General features: G+C 40.1%; 1 protein-coding gene across 7 annotated transcripts in view; it reads left to right on the top strand.

Moving 5' to 3' along the window:
• Nucleotides 1-651: 651 nt before the first annotated feature.
• AFF4 (ALF transcription elongation factor 4) overlaps nucleotides 652-20,528 on the top strand; it is a 105,481-nt gene continuing 85,604 nt past the window's right edge. For 2 of the 7 annotated variants that reach the window (XM_067031616.1, XM_067031617.1), the window contains exons 1-2: nucleotides 1,100-1,489; nucleotides 15,746-15,799. The gene's annotated coding sequence lies outside the window, so the exon portion shown is untranslated. Of the gene's footprint in view, nucleotides 1,490-15,745; nucleotides 15,800-20,528 lie in introns of all 7 variants that reach the window. The other 5 variants (XM_067031618.1, XM_059059902.2, XM_059059904.2 and 2 more) reach the window with 4 other exon arrangements.

The following is a 20,528-nucleotide window of genomic DNA, read 5'->3' as shown; positions in this document are numbered from 1 at the left end:
ATAGTTCGTTTTGAGTTTTGCATGAAATCATTTCCTAATTTATATAGATAGATAAAATCTATATAAAGAGTTAAGCTTAAAAGAATATGTGGACACTTCATAATTTTAAAAAGAAAAATATACTACTATTGCTGCTGATGAATTACGAGCTTGTAGGGCTAATAAAAATATTTTCATATGCACACTTTATAGTTTATCATAAGCTCCTCAAATTCCTTGAATTTTATTTTTAAAAATCTTTAAAATGCTTGCTTCAATATTAGTAGAGTGAAAAAAACACCTCATGAGGCTCCTTCATGGAAAGAAAACAGATAAGAAGCAGGAAATTATAAAATGTTTTCCAAAATAATGAACCCCAAGTAGTTTCTCTGGACAGTTACCGTACTGGGTTCTATGAGACCCTTTGAAAATCCTGTCTAATCTATAATTATGGCTTTACTCTCAATTAAATTATAGCTTGCCCTGACTTGCAGGATGTTAAGAACTGAAGAAAAGTGTTGGGAATATCTTGAAAAAAAGTATTAACAGTATAAGATGTTTAGATGACCAAGAAAAAGGGCCGGCTTGGCTTCTGAGAAGTTCAAGCGAGGTTCTAAGCGGCCTCCAGCAGAGAAATTCCCAGCAGACTTCCTTTTCCGGCCGGACCTGTCGAGAGCTGCCGCACTGACTCCGGGCTTCGACAGCAGCACCGCACCACAGGCCTGTGGGCTTCGGCCACACCCTCAGGAGGGGCGGACTGCCTGACCTCCTTAGCCCCAGAACCAGTAGATCCGGCTCCACCCGGCCCCGCCCTTCTGAACCTCGCTAGCGGCTACGCGCTGGAGGGTGTGCGCGCCGAAGTGTGCACGCGCGAAGTGTGGAAGCCCGATCCTGCCTGTTTCGTTCTGTCAGACGCGGCCGCCAGGCTCAGGGGCTCGGACCTAGGCCACCTGGGCCAGTACCCGGCCAGCCCGGCGTCGTCGGACCTGACCGCCGCGCACGTCACCACCTCAAGCGTCACCTCCCGGCGCTGTAGGATCCGCAGCCCTCTGCTTTTCTGGCGGGGAGGGGCGCGGCGTCGCCACGTGACGTCTTGTCCCCGCCCGGCCCTGATCACATGGGTGGTGCGGCCGCTGCGTCAGTCGCTGTCCTGGCTGCGGGAGTCGAGCGCCGTCGCTGCCGCCGCCGCCAGCGGACGGGGCGGGGGATCCCGGTGCCAGGTCCTCGTCAGCCCGCCCCTGCCTCCTTAGCCAGCCGTCCCGGTCTGGGCTCGACAGTCATGGAGCGGGGCGGAACCTCCGTCTGTACTGTGTGAGGTGCGTCGCCACCGCCGCCGCCTGCGCTTTTCGAGACCTGCCGAACCCCAACCGCCGCCCGGAGCTCCTCGCCCTTGGCAGTCTGTCGCCGCCCCCCGAGCGGGTTCGAATGCGCGTCCGGTGAAGGTGCAGGCCCGGCGCCGCCTCTGCCGCAGCCGGGAAATGGTTCGGGCCTAGCGGAGCCGGGACTGGAGGTGAGAAGAGCAGACAGACGGACTGAGGGCCGGGCCCGGCCGCGGGGAGGGGCCGGGGGGAGGGGAGGACAGGGTCCGTTTGGGGGCTCGGAGAGATCCTCCGGGCTAGGGTTGCTCGATCCGGCTTCCCTCGTCTTCGCGTTCCACCCGCGACCCTCAAAAATATAAATTAATTAAAAAGGCTAACCCAGTCCTAACAAAAATTCCCAGAAATCAATCTTTTCACTGTTTCTCCTTTCCCCTTTCGTCCATTAATCCATTCCTTTCCTCAGAAATTCCATCGACTGATCTGTTACTTTTTAATACCCTTCTCAATTTCAAGTTATTTCTAGTTAAAGAGAAAATAGGCCTAGGTTCTGGCTATCATTACCCAACTAGTTCTCGCTTTCCTTCTCGCGATCCTGCGTACGTCCTCCTCCTCCTCCTCCTCCTCCTCCTCCTCCTCCTCCTCCTCCTCCTCCTCCCCCCCTCGTCCCCCCTCCTTCCCCCTCCCCCTCCTCCCCCCCGCCCCCCCCGCAGAAAAAAAAAGGAAAAAAAATTTCCGCCTTCGACTGGCGAAGGGGGTTGACTAAAAATGGGAATGTGGGGGTGTAATACTTGAATACCCCCCCATAACTTCTGAATCGGTTAGCTAGTTACCCCGATAGCTTGCATTTGGATATTGATGTGTAGGCCTTTCCTCCAGCTGCCTGTGCCCGGGGTTAATCTCGTAATTGACGTCAGTGCTTTGTTCCTTCCACTTTGCTGTTCCTTCCACTCTTTGAGGATGGATCATGGGATATAGGAGTTTGAGGAGTATCCTTATTGCCTTTTCTTTCACAAACGGTATCATTTGTAGGAATGATACAAAGGTGCAAATTTGTACAGAGATACAAATCTGAAATGCTTTTTTTTGTATGGAGTTCAAACTAAGACGAAGAGTTCGATTTAGGGTTCTCATAGTCACTTGCAATTAAGAATTGTGCGATTTCTTTTCTGCTGGCCTGTTGGAGATTTTAAACTAAGGCCAGTCCCTTTTTCAGTTACCACTGTTTTTCCTTACAGAATCTAGGCTATAGTTCCTTGTGAATAGGATGTTTGTAAATGTGACGTTTAAAATGTCTTGTTTTTGAGGGTTCAGATGTTAAAAGCGCAAAGCTTTGTTTCCATATTGATTCTGCAAAGCTTTGTAAAGTGCTCCTTTTATTTAACTGTCCTTTAACTTATCAAAATTGAAATATGAGAACTTTCTTAATTTGCCATTTAATAAAGAGCCTCTGTGGCCTGTGAATCTTGCCTAGAATCATCTTTGGCTTTACGTGCATGAAGAAGTGTTGGCAAGTGGCCATCTGGTTTTTAACAAAGCTGGCTTCTTTAAATTGCTCAGGTTTATTTTACTTATTCATCAATGCCTCCTTCAGTCTCCAAACATTAAAAAAAAAAATCTTAAGTTATTTTAAATTATCTTTTAGCGTTAACTTACCTGAGGCAATTAAAAAAAATTTTTTTTAACACCAGCATTTTCATTCAGTTTGTGGTGGCTTGCAGGCTGACGGCTTTGGTTTTTGTTAGCTCTACTGGAACAGTAGGCAGATTTTGCTTTAAATAAAATTCTATGTCAAGTGGAGGCAAGATAGGATGTTTGTGAGTGACCAAACTTTTACTGTTTGATTTTTTAAAAAAGAGCTTAGCTGTGATTATTGGAAAATGATCTACAGTTTTGAGGTGTAAAGGTGATTTTACGGTGCTTTGAAGCTGTGTAATTAAGCATTCTTAAAGATAGCATATTTTCATTCAGATTCAGTTTCTGCTTGTCAGATGATGTACGTTCCCTTATCTGTGCTCTTGAGATACTGTACCCCCTTTGTGACAGTTGATGCATTCTGCTTTGTATTGTAATTTTTTTATAGATCTGTCATGTCTTTAGAGCAAGAACTATATTTATACCTCTTTGTGTCCTCCCCAGTATTTTATACAATTACTAGGTTGAATTTGAATGTGATATCCAACCCAAGATTTCACAACAGGGTACTCTTAAAAAAAAAGCTGTATGAACAAGTGATCAGTATTTATTTGTAGGGGAAAAAGTAGCTATCAGCTACAGAAGATGACAGAAGGTGAAGCCTTCTAAAATTATGTATCTTACATTTTTTTAAGAGTTAAAGTAAATGTCATGGTTTTATGTGTACCTGAGAGGAACAAAGAAAACAGGTATTTCTTCTTTTGTGGCCATCTACTGGTTTAGAATGGAGTCCAACATGTATGAGGCCTTCTCTTCATAGTATTTTTCATAAAAATCAAAGAGGTAGTTTTTTTTTAATATAAATTTATGTATATGTCTGTGTTGGGTCTTCCTTGCTGTGCGCCGGCTTTCTCTAGTTGCTGCTAGCAGTGGCTACCCTTTGTTGCGGTACCAGGCTTCTCATTGCCGTGGCTTCTCTTGTAGCTCTAGGCACGCAGGTTTCAGTAGTTGTGGCACGCGGGCTCAGTAGCTGTGGCTCGCGGGCTCTAGAGCCCAGGCTCAGTAGTTGTGGCGCACAGGCTTAGTTGCTCCACGGCATGTGGGATCTTCCTGGGCCAGGGCTTGAACCCGTGTCCCCTGCATTGACAGGCAGATTCTTAACCACTGCACCACCAGGGAAGCCCCAAAAGAGGTAGTCTTAAATATCGAAGGCACACCTGGACAGTGACCCCGAAGTGCAGTGTGTATTATAAAAATGGATAACTTAGATTTGATTTTATTTTACTATTTTTAAAATTTATTTTTTATTGAAGGATAGTTGATTTACAGTGCTGTGTTAATTTCTGCTGTATAACAAAGTGACTCAGTTATATACATATATGCATTCTTTTTTATATTCTTTTCCATTATGGTTTATCCCAGGATATTGAATATAGTTCCCTGTGCTATGCAGTGGGACCTTGTTGCTTATCTGTTCTGTATGTAATAGTTTGCATCTACTAACCCCAAACTCCCAGCCCATCCCCTGCCCCCATGTCTGTTCTCTATGTCTTTTGAGTGTGTTTCTCTTTTGTAGATAGGTTCATTTGTGTCATATTGTAGATTCCATATATAAGTGATATCATACGGTATTTGTCTTTCTCCTTCTGATTTACCTTACTTAGAATGATAATCTCTAGTTGCATCCATGTTGCTGCAAATGGCATTATTTTGTTCTTATTTATGGCTGAGTAGTATTCCATTGTATTTATGTACCACATCGTCTTTATCCATTCATCTGTCAATGGACATTTAGGTTGTTTCCATGTCTTGGCTATTGTGATTACTGCTGCTATGAACATAGGGGTGCATGTATCTTTTTGACTTATAGTTTTGTCTGGATATATGCCCAAGAGTGGGATTGCTGGATCATATGGTAGATTTTATTTTTTATTTCAGCTCTATTCTACAGATAACTTACTATAGAAACTTTCCTGTATAATGTAAAGGATTTCCAGCTTTTGAACCCCCAGTCTTCATTATGGTTTTCCCATTCCTTTTTTATTTCCTCTGAAAAGTTGGAACAATTATATTGATTTCTGGGAGGGTGTTTGCCAGTCTCAGTTAATTGTGAAATAAGGTGTAGTCAGTGACTAAAAATTGCTTAAAGCTAACCTGACCTGTTACCTTGCTGCTTTTCCCTTTGGTTTAAGGAGAGCACCCCTACTTGCAGTAACTCCCCACACCCAGAGATTGACATGAATAGATTGCTCTGGAAAGCCAGTATGGTTTGGCTACCCAGATACTGTCGTGATCTGTCCTGGGATTGGGCTTCCTTGGTCTGCTTTGGGCCTGAATGGATCTCGCATGATTTTGTCAACTTGGAGCTGCCTAGTGGGTTATGACATTTCACTTTGACTTTTCCTTTTTTTGTTATCACTAGGGTAGGGACAGTTTTTTGGAAAGGTGAATAGAGTCAATACTCTTCATAGATAGGCCTTCCCACCTCTTTCCAATTGCTATCATTTCTTCCATCTGGAATATCACTTTTCCTGTCGTTCCCTATCTCTTAACATTTCATCATCTTTTAAGGCACAGTGCAAATACCATTGCCTTAAGTTTTGCTTGATTCCCTACCCCAATAGTGACTTATCTCCTCTGAATCCCTGTATCACTTTGTATCTCTCTTAATATTTGTTTTGCAGTTAACTATGGGACTCTAGCAGGGTGGATGACTTTGAGCACAATCAGTGAAGACTCACTAGTAGAATAAAGACTGTGTTATACTATTTTATTGTATATCTCTAAGAATTAAAACAATAATCCAATTTAAGATTTTACTAAAAAAATTAACACTAATTCCTTAATATCATCACGTATTCTAGTCGGTGTTCAAATTTCCCCGATTACAGTTTTTGTTTTGTTTTAACAGTTTGTCTGAATTAGGATCCAAATAAGGTTCATACATTATATTGTGTTGATGTGTGTCTCAACCCTCTTTTCTTTCTGTCTTTTTGTTCTTGTTCCTATACAATTGGTTTGTTAAAGAAACCAAGCCTTTGCCCTATGAGATTTCTGAGTCTGGATTTTGCTGATTGCATCCCTGTGGTTTCATGTAATATGTTCTTCTGTCCACTGTTTTTCCTGTAAATTGGTAATTACATCTAGAAGCTTGCTCCGATTCAGGTTTGAATTTTTTTTTTTCAATGGGAAGCATACTTCATAGGTAGAGTTATGTACTTCCTATGTATTCTTAAACCCTCAGTCTGGCTTCTCATCCTAGCATGCCAGGGAAATTACTCTTATCAGGGCCACCTGTGACTTCTACATTGACAAATTGTATAATCATTACTTACTCCTTTACCTCTTTCTATACTTGACATTGTTAACTATTGTCTCCTTGATACTGTTTTTTTTTCCTTGACTTTTATGACTTTGTCCCTTTCTTGCCTTTCTTACTACTAGCTGCTTCTTTGCAGACTCTTAATTCTCTGCTAATCTTATTGATATTTATGAATTTCCACCTTGACCTTCTCTTTTCACTCTTCCTGGTGATTTCTTCCATTTTTGTTGCTGTAGCTACCATCTTTAAGTGTTTTAAACTCACCAGAACTCTTTGATCCAACTGAATATCTTTGTTTAGATTGTCCAATAGGTAATTTGTTTTAGTTAGGAGAGTGACACATACCTAACTGAAGCAAAAAGAAGAATTTTTTGGAAACATACGGGTATCCCATGAATTCTCAGAAAGGCAATCAAGCCATAGGAGGACAGCTAGAACTCAGGAACAGCTAGATCCAGGGGCTCCATATGTGGTCAGGAGTATCTCTTTATGTCTCACAACATACTCTTTTTTCTTTTTTTCACACAAGATACTTTTTGTGTGTTCAGTTAGTTCTTTCTTGCTGCTGGTCAGTTTTTAACACTTACTAATATCTTTTGAGTTTTAAATCTTTTAGCTTCTGCCATCAGAGAGACTGATTCTCAGTCTCAAATCTCAGGAAAGGGACTCGTTAGGTTATATGTCCAGCTTTGGACCACAGCTGTGGCTATCGGGCTACATTCCAGAGAGAAGAGGAGTAAAGGACACTCTAAAACATAGTTGTCCAGTTCATTCATTCCATTGCTATTTAGCGTACACACACAGAGACCTACTTTTCTTATATATATTAAATATTTTCTTTAACATAATCTCACTATCTCTATTATACCAGCAAACACTCTCATCTCTTCTATGGAAACAACCCAAATTCTGCTTAGCACATCCAGAGGTCATTGTTCTCTGAGTCTTGATTCTAAAGGTGATACTCTTTGTTAATCAGGCCTAGATATGCTTTGTCACATGTTTGAAAATTGTGGACTAAATACTGAATTTAACCATCCGCAACATAACGGATACACAGTGGTAGGTAAAAAAAAAATAGCTAAAACTCTTATGAGGGGAGGGGAGAGGAAGGTATCATTGTTCCGAAACTTAACACCGTATCTTGCTGGACAGGTACAGTAGAAGGTAAATGATAGAACCAGCAAATTGCATGGGCCTTCATTTTTGACTTACTTTCTTGCAAATGAAGTGAGTTCTTTGGCAGCCAAATGAAGATTTTCAATTCTGTCCACCAGAAAGATTTTCCTTTTCTGACACTTAGAGGACATTTGAAAGAATAGGAGAGGGCAGTTCTGTGTTACCTTAGCACAAGGGTTGACACACGACAGTTAGTAGGCCCAGTGCTGCCTGCTTTTGTATGGCCTGAGAGCTAAGAATGGTTTTTACATTTTTTTTAAATGGTGGGAAAAAGTCAAAAGAAGAATATTTTGTGGTATGTGAGAATTATAGGAAACTCACAATTCAGTGTCCATGAATAAAGTTTTATTGGAGCACAGACAACATACCCATTTGTTTATTTATTGTATGTAGGTGCTTTTGCTGATACAGTGGCAGAATTGAGTAGTCCTAACTTTATGGCCTGTGAAGCCTAAAATATTCACTGTGTGGCTTTAAAAAAGTTTGTCAACTTTTGTCTTAGCAGATCAAATGGCCCTTAGTGGATATTTGAGTCTGAGGATTGCCTTAGGGTTGAGCAGTTAGTTACAAGGTCCTGTTTACTGTGGTGGTTGTTAGGGGATTTTTTGTTTGATTGTGTGTGTGTGTGTGTGTGTGTGTGTGTGTGTGTGTATCTCTGTGTGTATGTATGTGTAGATGTGGGTATACATATATGTGTATACATATGTGTGTGTATACATACCCATATACATATACATATAGAGATATAAATAAAACAGGTGGGGTCTGCATATTGGCCTAGCTTTAGTTAAGGATTCAGACTTTATCTGTCAACTGTACCCTGAAGGTAGGATCACACTATAGGTTACATTGTAACATGGTTGCTCTTAGTACAGCTATGTGAATGGGGGAGATAATTTTGAGAAAAGCTGGGGGTGAGTGAGGTGAGACTAGAAGATGAACAAATAGTCCCTATAAGTGTTGATCATGTTCAAGTTAACTATTCTACTACTTCTCAATCCCCTCACCCCTAAATTCTGCTATTTTCCTTGCCTTGGAGGATGTACCACTATCATTGGTTTTTACTAGAAACCTGCAAGTTGTCCTTTATTCCTCCATTTTACATCTCACATCTGTTTGGCCCCAAGATTCTGCCTCCTTAACATCTTTGAATCCAAACCCTGTATCTACATTATCAACACTCCTACTATTACTGCCTTAATCCAGGCTTTCATTTTTTACTTGGGTTACTTCAACAGTTTTCTCATTTGTTTCCTTATAATCTACTTCATCCTGTACCAAAGTGATTTTTTTCCCCTCTAAACTGCAAATTCACTTCTTTTAGAACTCCTTAGTAATGTTGTATTTTCTGTAGTATTTTTCTAACTGGGCATTCTTGTACATTAATGAGTTTTATGTAACTTCTAAAGGACTGCTTTATAGCCTGGTAATCCCTTGGGAGTTTGTTGCTGTGTTTAGATTTTGTTTATTATTGTGTTTGTGCCAACTTATAAAGCATTGTACTGATGCTCAGACAGGGAAAGATGGTGAGTTAAATTGGATCATGTCATGGTATACGTTAGTATAGGCAGGCCAAACCCCGGTTTAGTAGTTAGTATCATATTTTGACTGTGAGATATATCTGGTAGAGCCCATCTTGTAATTAATCAACGTGAAATAGTTTGTTTGCAGTGTGAGTGTTTTATTTATTTATTTATTTTTTTATTTTTTTAATTTTTTAATTTTTTTATTTTTTTTTTGTGGTATGCGGGCCTCACTGTTGTGGCCTCTCCCGTTGTGGAGCACAGGCTCCGGACGCTCAGGCTCAGCGGCCATGGCTCACGGGCCCAGCTGCTCCGCGGCATGTGGGATCTTCCCAGACTGGGGCACGAACCCGTGTCCCCTGCATCGGCAGGCGGATTCTCAACCACTGCGCCACCAGGGAAGCCCTATTTATTTTTTTAAAATTTATTTATTTTTGGCTGTGTTGGGTCTTCGTTTCTGTGCGAGGGCTTTCTCTAGTTGCGGCGAGCGGGGGCCACTCTTCATCATGGTGCACGGGCCTCTTGCGGCCTCTCTTGTTGCGGAGCACAGGCTCCAGACGCACAGGCTCAGTAGTTGTGGCTCACGGGCCCAGTCGCTCCGCGGCATGTGGGATCTTCCCAGACCAGGGCTCGAACCTGTGTCCCCTGCATTGGCAGGCGGACTCTCAACCACTGCACCACCAGGGAAGCCCAGTGTGAGTGTTTTATTCCAAACTTCAGCAGTGATTATACTAGATACACATTTAATGTAGTTTTCATTAAGGTACTGAACCATAAATAAACAAGAAAGATTGCCAGAGTTAACAAGTGGGCCTCTTTAAAACTGACATTTAAGGACCGCTAGCTAGTATGGTAGTATATATAAGGTTGAATTTCCCTAAATTAGCAAATAAACACTTGCAGTTATTAAATATGTTTAGTTTTACATATTTATAAGCATTTTATGCACTACTGTTATTGAAGTCAAATTACAGAAGTGGTTTAAAATATAGAACTATGAGAATTCCCTGGTGGTCCAGTGGTTAGGACTCTGCACTCTCACTGACAAGGGCCCGGGTTCAATCACTTGTCAGTGAACTAAGATGCCACAAGACATGTGGCACAGCCAAAAAAAATTAAAAAGTGTGTGTGTTTGTATAAAACTAGACCTGAGACTACATATTGCCAGGATTGAATACATCATTGGTCTAGTTTATGTAAAACAACATAATCTGTTACATTAGCATTTTAAAAATTTATTTATTTATTTTTGTTGCACTGCGTGGCATGCAGGATCCTAGTTCCCTGACCAGGGATGGAACCCGTGCCCCCTGCAGTGGAAGCATGGAGTCCCAACCACTGGACCGCCAGGGAAGTCCCACATTAGTGTCATTTAAATTCTTGTTTTGTAGTTAATTTTTAAAGTTGTTTTAGTGTTACGGTTACATAAGAGCTATATAACATAATGAGTTCATACCTAATTTTATATCCATACCAGATTCTAAATATTATAATTTTAAAAAGGTCATCACTCAAGATCTGGGAGATACTAATTTTCTCTGAAAAGGTATCCTTATGTCTTTCAGATTTCAGAAACAAACCCACAGGTCTAGTCTGATCCCATGTATTTCTCTAGTCTTACCTTTCATTTTGTACTCCTCCAACCCTATTTTTCCAATTACTCTTTATCTATCTCTATTCCCTGGGTGTATGCTATGTTCTCTCTTCAGGGCTGTTCCACATGGTATTCTTTCTGCTCAGAACTAACTTCCATCCCTTCCTCTTCTTCCTTCCCTTCCCTCCTCCTATCCTCCTGCCACCTTTCTGTAGTTGGTCTAGCTGCAAGCAAATCTTGGAGATGATAGGTAATTTTTATTTTTATATCCTTAGCCTTAGTGCAGTGTGTGACACAACATATGCTCTGGTTAACTACAGTATTAATGTTGTCCTGTATATATAATATTGGTCTATACTGAAGAGACAGATTTTAAAATCAGAGTTATAAAGCCTTCAGAATTCCTTCTGAGTTCTGTTTAAATATGTTACAAGTCTGAATTAGAAAATATTTTGACAACAGGTTTATTCTTATCACTTTATAAATTGATTTTTCAAAGTAAATATTCTCTCTGCCATAATAACTCATTTAATATATAAATTTGTATTCGGTGATTAAAGAGCAATAGCCTTAAATGACCTTAACTACCTTTTAAAGCAATATTCTTATTTACATTTTAATAGAACCTTATTAACAAGAAGTTAGGGTAATTAGGATAGGGGCTGATTTAAGTTCACAAGCCTTGAGTATATGCCTTCTTCATTTAGTACATTAGCATTTTCTCTCTAACCTTTTTTGTAATAGTCTAAGGCACTAAATATATTTTAGGAAACCCATATACTTTATTATCACTTGTCTTCCACCTATGCAGATGAAGATGAAATTAATCAGAAATAATTCCTTTTTAGTGTAAACTCTAAAGAACCTTTGCTGTGTAATACTTTTAAACTTTTGTTTAATTTGCTATATGCATTTTTAAGTAATGAAGTTGCCTTTATTTTGCCTTTTTGACGTGTGTTATTTTCTCTTGGCTTTCTCAGGTACTATAAATGAAAGCAGTCTTGCAGTACTCTTTTGAACAGATCATTTCTTTCTGGGTGTTGTTACTGAAACACTCAGTTTTTATACCGTCTCAGTTTGCCAAGTATGATTATGAGATTTTACAGTCTAGCACTTGTATTTGGTGAACATTTGAGAGTGTAGGTTTTAAGTAAAAATAGAAATTGATCATTTCTGTGCAAGTGGTTTTTTTTCTTGTACATATGTTGTTTTTTTTCTTTTAGATAAACTCTTTTAAAGAAATTGCTTTAAAAACAACCGAATTCATTTAGTATCAATATTAATGCTTTATTGGGTTGATAATATATTGAATGCAGGAAATGAGGTAGTAAATGAGATAACCCCTAGTAAATGAGAGAACCTCTACTTTCTAACCAAGTTGTGAAGTTCATTAGTTTACTCATTTAAGTGATTGTCTACTAGGTTATGTTCTAGGTATGCAATGCTGAAAAATAAGCACATTCCCTGATTATTGTCTAGTGGGAGAGGAAATATTAATGAACATCAAAATAAGTATATATTTGTGATCAGGTACTCTGAAGGAAACAGGAATTGTCTACATGAATTTTTTTAAGCTGGAAAGAGCACCACAGTTCAAGAAGCCTAAAAACGGCCCTTGGTGGGAGCTGGGAGGGGAGGGCAGTGAGATATAAAATGAATCTGATGAGATAGGCAGGAGTCACATCAGTAGAAAGTCAAATCCTGGCTTTGTAGGCCATGTTAAGTACCTTAAAGTTTATCCTAAGGCAAGTGGAAAGCTTACTAAAATTTTTAAAGCAGGAGTTGAGTGAAATGATCTGGTTTGTGCTTTAAAAAGATCACTTAAAAAAAATCACTTTAGGACTTCCCTGGTGGTGTATTGGTTAAGAATCCACCTGCCAATACAGGGGATGTGGGTTTGAGACCTGATCCAGGAAGATCCCACATGCCACGGAGTAACAGCCCGTGTGCCACAACTACTGAGCCTGCTCTCTAGAGCCTGCGAACCATAACTACTGAAGCCCGTGTGCCTAGAGCCTGTGCTCTGCAACAAGAGAAGCCACCGCAGTGAGAAGCCTGCGCACAGCAACGAAGAGTAGCCTCCACTTACCACAACTAGAGAAAGCCCATGCGCAGCAATGAAGACCCAACGCAGCCAAAAATAAATAAATAAAATATATTTAGTTTTTTAAAAAAAGATCACTTTAGCTGCTGTATGAAACATGGATTAGAGAGAGATGAGGGGAAGAACTAGGAGTCCCAATTAGAAGGCTGTAGCATTTGTCTAAGTCTGAGGTAAAATTATGGCTTGTTTTGAACAGTGGCAGTGGAGAAGGAAGTGAACTGATAAATTCAAAATATATTTTGGAGGCCACGGTTATGGAGTGGATGTGGAGAGAGATTGAAGGAAGGGTTCAGCAAGAGCAGGTGGTTGGTAGGATGAGGATCACTGGAGCAGAAGTTGTTGACGGTAGGGAAAAGAGATCAAGAAATCAATTTTGGATGTATTAAGATTGATATTCCTCAGTCAAAGGACATGATCAAACAGGCTTGATGTGGAGTATATTTTGGTATTTGTAGTATAGACATATAGATGGTATTTTACGCCATGAGAATGTACGGAAAGAATGTAGAGTTAATCAGAGTCTGAATAAAGACTTAATTGGAGTCTGAATAAGACCCACGGCTGAGTGCAGAGGAGCACCAAATTTTAAGAAGTCTGGTAGATAGAATTGGAGAAGCCAGAGGTGCTAGGAAAACTGGGAGGTCTGGGGTTATAGAAGCCAAAAGTATATTAAGGAGCCATTGAGTGGCTGAATATGTTGAACAGTAGGTCGACTAAAATGATAGTGTCTTGAATTTAGCAACTTGCAAATCAGTGTGATCTTGGCAAAGGAGTAGAGTGTGAGAAGTTGGAAACAATGTTGGAAGGTTGGAAACAATGTTGGAGGGTTGGAAACAATGTGGAATAGTGATTGGATATATTTTGGAAAGCAGTTTGTGTATATCAGTTAAAATTGAAGATGCTCATTCCCTGCAACCTAGCAATTCCACTTGTAGGTGTCTCTTCCAGGAAAACTCTCACTCACTGGTACAAAGAGAAGGGTATAAAAATGATCATTACAGGGACTTCCCTGGTGGCGTAGTGTTTAAGAATCTGCCTGCCAATTCAGGGGACACGGGTTCGAGCCCTGGTCCGGGAAGATCCCACATGCTGCGGAGCAACTAAGCCCGTGCACCACAACTACTGAGTCTACCCTCTAGAGCCCACAGGCCACAACTACTGAGCCCATGTGCCACAACTACTGAAGCCTGCATGCCTAGAGCCCATGCTCTGCAACAAGAGAAGCCACCATAATGAGAAGCAAGTGCACAGCAAAGAAGAGTAGCTCCTGCTCTCTGCAACTAGAGAAAGCCCATGCACAGCAACAAAGACCCAAGAAAGCCATAAATAAATTAAATAGTTAAATAAAGTAAATTTATATAAAAAATCATTACAGCGTTGTTTGTAATGGCAGAGAAAGGGGAAACTACCTAAATATCCATCATCTGGAGAGTGGATAAGTAAATTGTGTGGATACACAGTAGTGAAAATAAACAAACTACAGCAACATGTATCATGATGGATTAACTTCAACATAATGCTGAGAATTTAAAAGGCTCAGAGTCTTTAAAGTGTACCCTTTTTAAAGGTTGAAAAATATGCAGAACAATTCAGTGTCTTATTTAGGGATACATACATATATAGTAAAAATATTTATGAGAATGATTAACACCAAAATCAGAATAGTGACGATCTCTTGTAGGGGAAAAGAGCACAGGAGATGTGATCCAGGAGGGGTACACAGTAGCCTTCCACTATATTGGCAATGCTATATTTCCCAAGGCAGTTCATGGGTAACACAAGTGTTTACTATATTGCTCCTTACATCTTTTTGGGTCACTTTTTATCAAACAAATGGTTGCAGAGAAAGTGGGGAATCACCAAGAGTCCTTTTGGCTGTGAAGGAGAATAGAGGAGAGATAGAGTGATAGCTGGAGAGATCTATGGGATATGGGAAGACTTTTTTTTTTTAATAGAAGAATATGTTTGAATGATGATGGAAGGGATTCATTAAAGAGAGAAAAGTTGAAGTTGCTGGCGAGAAGGCAGTAACTGATAAAGGTCTAGGAGAAGATAGCAAAATGGGCATAATTGTTCTTTGATAGAGAGATGCTTTTTCTTTTTTAGCCAGAGGAAAGAAGATAATGGATGCAATGTTAATAGTAAGTTGATAGTTGATTTCTCTCTGGTCTTTAATCTTTGTAATCTTTGTCCAGTAAGATAAGGTCATTTGTGGAATGGAAGCTAAGAGGAAGGGTCATAGAACTCCATGAAAATACTTGTGAGGAATAGGAAAGAGCATTCATTAGAGAAGGATAGTAAATTTCTGGGAAACTTTGAGGGCCTAGTTGAAAGTGATTCATGAAACATGATTATGAGAAATTAGATAATGTATAAAGGTACGATGAAGAAAGCAAAAACGGTATGGAATTATCTTTGCTTTCATGTTTTTACTACCTTTTTTTTTTCTTGGTCACACAGCACATGGGATCTTAGTTCCCCAACCAGGATCAAACAACCCCCCCCCCACCCCCCCCGCCACTGGAAGCACAGAGCCCTAACCACTGGACTGCCAGGGAAGTCCCTTTACTATGTTATTTTAAACCTGAAGGCTATAGAAATCTCATGACTAACTTTGGGTGAAAGGTACTTTTATGCAAAATACCATTTTGGGACCTGATGTTTTGTTATTGTTGGCTTTGATCTCCAGGTGTACAACCTCTTTTTGCCTACCTTGTAGGAACTGACCTCTTCAGACTCTCATGGGTAGAGAAATCCTGCCAAATGAGGCCAAGAGGGATTTCTCTACCTATAAGGCTTTTTGCTTTAATATAGTGTACTTTAAAGTTACAGTTTAATAGCAGTTGTAATAAACTGGATTCTAAAATAATTGAAATCTTAGCTTAAGTCTTTGGAGTGTAAATCATTTAATAATCTGGTAGCTGAATGGCTTCATTTTTCAGTAGGATAGTTCTAAGATACTAATTGAAAAAAAGCCATTGTAACAGGTTCTGAACACTTGAAAGGGGCAAGTTAAAGGTCACATTTTACTCTTTATTTTTGAAGTTTTAAATTTTAAAAGGTTATAAAACTAATACATGTTTTTATTAAAAGGATTATAGGAGATGAATTTCTGGTTCATTGGGAATGCACACTTTTTTTTGAACTGTGAGTACTGTAATTTTTTTTATTGTAATATATGCATAATAATTTATCATTGCAGTCATTTAAAATGTACAATTCAGTGGCATTATTTACATTCACAGTGTTGTGCAACCATCACCATTGTCCATTTCCAGAACTTTTTCATCATCCTAAACAGAAGTTCCATACCCATTAAACGATAATTCCCTATTCCCTCTTATGCCCAGCCCCTTGCAACCACCATTCTACTTTCTATCTCTGTCAATTTGCCTTTTCTGCACACCTCAGGTAAGTGACTGCTTCATCCATGGTAGCATGTGTCAGAATTTCATTTCTTTTTAGGCTGAATTATATTTCTTTTATGTGTATACCACATTTTGTTTGTCCATTCATCTGTTGGTGAACACTTTGGTTGCTTCCACCTCTTGACTGTTGTGGATAATGGTGCTATGAACATGGTGTGTACAACTACCTGTTTGAGTTCCTGTTTTCATTGGCCATATATACATAAGAGTGTAGTAGCTGGGTTATATGGTAATTCTGTGTTATACTCTTAGAGTGACCATCAAACTGTTTTCCACAGCAGCTGCACCATTTTACATTTTTACCAGCACTGCACAAGGGTTCTAATTTCTCCATATTCTTGCCAACACTTGTTTTTTGTTTGTGTTTTTAGATTTTAATTTGTTGATAATAGCTATCCTGATGGGTGTGATGTTGTATCTCTTAGTTTTGATTTGCATTTCCCTAATGACTAATGATGTTGAGCATCTTTTCATGTGTTTATTGGCCGTTTGTATATTTTCCTTGGAGAAAAACTTATTCAAATCCTTTTCCCATTTTTTGACTGAGTTGTTTGTCTTGGCATTCTGTAGAAAATCTGTTACAAATGTGAGGTATAGGGACTTCCCTGGTGGTCCAGTGGTTAAGACTCCGCTTCCACTGCAGGGGGCCTGGGTTCAACCCCTGGTCAGGGAACTACAATGCCTCATGAGGCATGATGCGGCCAGGAAAAAAAAAAAAAAGTGAGGTATATTTCTGGACTCCCAGTTCTCTTTTCTTGATCTATAGGTTTGTAGTAAATTTTGAAATTGGGAAGTGTGTGTCTTCCAGCTTTGTTCTTTTGCAATGTTGTTTTGACTGTTCTGGATCCTTTGAATTTCCATGTGAATTTTAGTATCAACTTGTCAATTTCTGTGAAGAAGTCAGCTGGGATATTGATAGGGATTCTGTAGAAACTGTAGATCAATTAAGGGAGTATTTTCATCTTAATAAATTTTCCATTCCATGAATAGGATTGTTTCCATTTATTTAGGTCTTTAATTTCTTTCAGTAATGTTTTGTAGTATTTAGAGTGTAAGTTTTGCTGTTCTTCTGTTAAATTTTTTTCTAAGTATTTTATTCCTTTTGTTGATATTGTAAATGGAATTGTTTTCTTAATTTCTTTTTTGGTTTGTTTATTGCTAATGTACAGAAATACAATCCTTTTTTTTGTGTGTGTATCGATCTTGTATCCTGCAACCTTGTTGAACTCTTTTTATTAGCTCTAACAGATTTTCAGTGGATTCTTCATGGTTTTCTAGGTACAACATCATCATTTTACGTTTCCTTTCCAGCTCAGATATCTTTTATTTCTATTTCTTGCCTAATTGACTGACTAGAACCTCCATACAGAATTGAATAGATGTGGTGAAGGGACATCCTTGTCTTGTTCTTCTTTTTTTCACATCTTTATTTGAGTATAACTGTTCTACAATAGTGTGTTAATTTCTCCTTTACAACAAAGTGAATCAGTTATACATATACATATGTTCCCATATCTCTTCCCTCCTGCGTCACCCTCCCTCCCACCCTCCCTATCCCACCCCTCTAGGTGGTCACAAAGCACAGAGGTGATCTCCCTGTGCTATGCGGCAGCTTCCCACTAGCTATCTTATTTACATTTGGTAGTGTGTATATGTCCCTGCCACTCTCTCACATCGTCACAGCTTACGCTTCCCCCTCCCCATATCCTCAAGTCCATGCTCTAGTAGGTCTGTGTTTTATTCCCGTCCTACCACTAATCTCTTCATGACATTTTTTTTTCTTAGATTCCATATATATGTGTCAGCATACGTATTTGTTTTTCTCCTTCTGACTTACTTCACTCTGTATGACAGACTCCAGGTCTATCCACCTCATTACAAGTAACTCAGTTTCATTTCTTTTTATGACTGAGTAATATTCCATTGTATATATGTGCCACATCTTCTTTATCCATTCATCTGTTGATGGACACTTAGGTTGCTTCCATGTCCTGGCTATCGTAAATAGAGCTGCAATAAACGTTTTGGTACATGACTCTTTTTTTTTTTTGCGGTATGCGGGCCTCTCACTGTTGTGGCCTCTCCCGTTGCGGAGCACAGGCTCCGGACGCGCAAGCCCAGCGGCCATGGCTCATGGGCTTAGTTGCTCCGCGGCATGTGGGATCTTCCCGGACCAGGGCACGAACCCGTGTCTCCTGCATCGGCAGGCGGACTCTCAACCACTGCGCCACCAGGGAAGCCCCACATGACTCTTTTTGAATTATGGTTTTCTCAGGGTATATGCCTAGTAGTGGGATTGTGGGGTCATATGGTAGTTCTATTTGTAGTTTTTTTTTTTTTTTTTTTTTTTTCTTGCGGCATGCGGGCCTCTCACTGCTGTGGCCTCTCCCGTCGCGGAGCACAGGCTCCGGACGCGCAGGCTCAGCGGCCATGGCCCACGGGCCCAGCCGCTCCGCGGCATGTGGGATCCTCCCGGACCAGGGCACGAACCCGTGTCCCCCGCATCGGCAGGCGGACTCCCAACCACTGCGCCACCAGGGAAGCCCCTATTTGTAGTTTTTTAAGGAACCTCCATATTGTTCTCCATAGTGGCTGTATCAATTGACATTCCCACCAGCAGTGCAAGAGTGTTCCCTTTTCTCCACACCCTCTCCAGCATTTATTGTTTCTAGAGTTTTTGATGATGGCCAATCTGACCGGTGTGAGATGATATCTCATTGTAGTTTTGATTTGCATTTCTCTAATGATTAATGATGTTGAGCATTCTTTCATGTGTTTGTTGGCAATCTGTATATCTTCTTTGGAGAAATGTCTATTTAGTTCTTCTGCCCATTTTTGGATTGGGTTGTTTGTTTTTTTGTTATTGAGCTGCATGAGTTGCTTATAAATTTTGGATATTAATCCTTTGTCAGTTGCTTCATTTGCAACTATTTTCTCCCATTCTGAGGGTTGTCTTTTGGTCTTGTTTGTGGTGTTCTTTGCTGTGCAAAAGCTTTTAAGTTTCATTAGATCCCATTTGTTTATTTTTGTTTTTATTTCCATTTCTCTAGGAGATGGGTCAAAAAGAATCTTGATGTGGTTTATGTCATAGAGTATTATGCCTATGTTTTCCTCTAAGAGTTTGACAGTGTCTGCCCTTACATTTAGGTCTTTAACCCATTTTGAGTTTATTTTTGTGTGTGGTGTTAGGGAGTGTTCTAATTTCATACTTCTACAGGTAGCTGTCCAGTTTTCCCAGCACCACTTATTGAAGAGGCTGTCTTTTCTCCACTGTATATCCTTCCCTCCTTTATCAAAGATAAGGTGACCATATGTGTGTGGGTTTATCACTGGGCTTTCTATCCTGTTCCATTGATCTATATTTCTGTTTTTGTGCCAGTACCATACTGTCTTATTTACTGTGGCCTTGTAGTATAGTCTGAAGTCAGGAAGCCTAATTCCTCCAGCTCCATTTTTCATTCTCAAGATTGCTTTGGCTATTCGGGGTCTTTTGTGTTTCCATACAAATTGTGAAATTTTTTGTTCTAGTTCTGTAAAAAATGCCAGTGGTAATTTGATAGGGATTGCATTGAATCTGTAGATTGCTTTAGATAATAGAGTCATTTTCACAATGTTGATTCTTCCAATCCAAGAACATGGTATATTTCTCCACCTATTTGTATCATCTTTAATTTCTTTCATCAGTGTCTTATAGTTTTCTGCATACAAGTCTTTTGTCTCCTTAGGTAGGTTTATTCCTAGATATTTTATTCTTTTTGTTGCAGTGGTAAATGGGAGTGTTTTCTTAATTTCATTCTCAGATTTTTCATCATTAGTGTATAAGAATGCCAGAGATTTCTGTGCATTAACTTTGTATCCTGCTACTTTACCAAATTCATTGATTAGTTCTAGTAGTTTTCTGGTAGCATCCTTAGTATTCTCTATGATTAGTATCATGTCCGCTACAAACAGTGACAGCTTTACTTCTTCTTTTCCTATTTGGATTCCTTTTATTTCTTTTTTTTTCTCTGATTGCTGTGGCTAGAACTTCCAAAACTAGGTTGAATAAGAGTGGTGAGGGCTTCCCTGGTGGTGCAGTGGTTGAGAATCCGCCTGCTGATGCAGGGGATACAGGTTTGTGTCCCGGTCCGGGAAGATCCCACATCTCGCGGAGCGGCTGGGCCCGTGAGCCATGGTCACTGAGCCTGCGTGTCTGGAGCCTGTGCTCCGCAACGGGAGAGGCCACAACAGTGGGAGGCCCAGGTACCACACACACACACACACACACACACACACACACACACACACAAAGAGTGGTGAGAGTGGGCAGCCTTGTCTTGTTCCTGATCTTAGTGGAAATGGTTTCAGTTTTTCACCATTGAGAACAATGCTGGCTGTGGGTTTGTCATATATGGCCTTTATTATATTGAGGAAAGTTCCCTCTATGCCTACTTTCTGCAGGGTTTTTA

Source organism: Kogia breviceps, chromosome 4 (assembly GCF_026419965.1).
Source record: "Kogia breviceps isolate mKogBre1 chromosome 4, mKogBre1 haplotype 1, whole genome shotgun sequence".
Taxonomy (NCBI): domain Eukaryota; kingdom Metazoa; phylum Chordata; class Mammalia; order Artiodactyla; family Physeteridae; genus Kogia; species Kogia breviceps.
This window is presented reverse-complemented; position numbering and strand designations above follow the sequence as displayed.